General features: G+C 40.2%; 1 non-coding gene across 1 annotated transcript; it reads left to right on the plus strand.

The window, feature by feature from the left end:
* Window positions 1-124: 124 nt before the first annotated feature.
* Window positions 125-232, plus strand: LOC127743180 (small nucleolar RNA R71). The gene has a single exon (XR_008004536.1). It is a non-coding gene; the product is annotated as a small nucleolar RNA R71 (small nucleolar RNA).
* The last annotated feature ends 79 nt before the right edge of the window (window positions 233-311 follow it).

The raw sequence follows: 311 nt of genomic DNA on the forward strand, positions 1-311 counted from the left end.
TTAGTTCTTGAGCTTCTGTAGGCGTCTTCTTCAGATGAAGAGATCCTTCAGCAGAGCTATCCAAAGACATCTTGGACAGTTTAGACAGACCATCATAGAAAATACCTATGATGCTCCATTCAGAAAGCATATCAGAGGGACACTTACTGATTAATTGTTTGTATCTTTCCCAAGCTTCATAGAGGGATTCTCCTTCCTTCTGTCTGAAGGTTTGGACTTCCACTCTAAGCTTACTTAATTTTTAAGGTGGAAAGAACTTTGCCAAGAAGGCATTGACTAGCTTTTCCCAAGAGTTCAGGCTTTCTTTAGGT

This window comes from Arachis duranensis, chromosome 1 (assembly GCF_000817695.3).
Source record: "Arachis duranensis cultivar V14167 chromosome 1, aradu.V14167.gnm2.J7QH, whole genome shotgun sequence".
In the NCBI taxonomy this organism is placed as follows: domain Eukaryota; kingdom Viridiplantae; phylum Streptophyta; class Magnoliopsida; order Fabales; family Fabaceae; genus Arachis; species Arachis duranensis.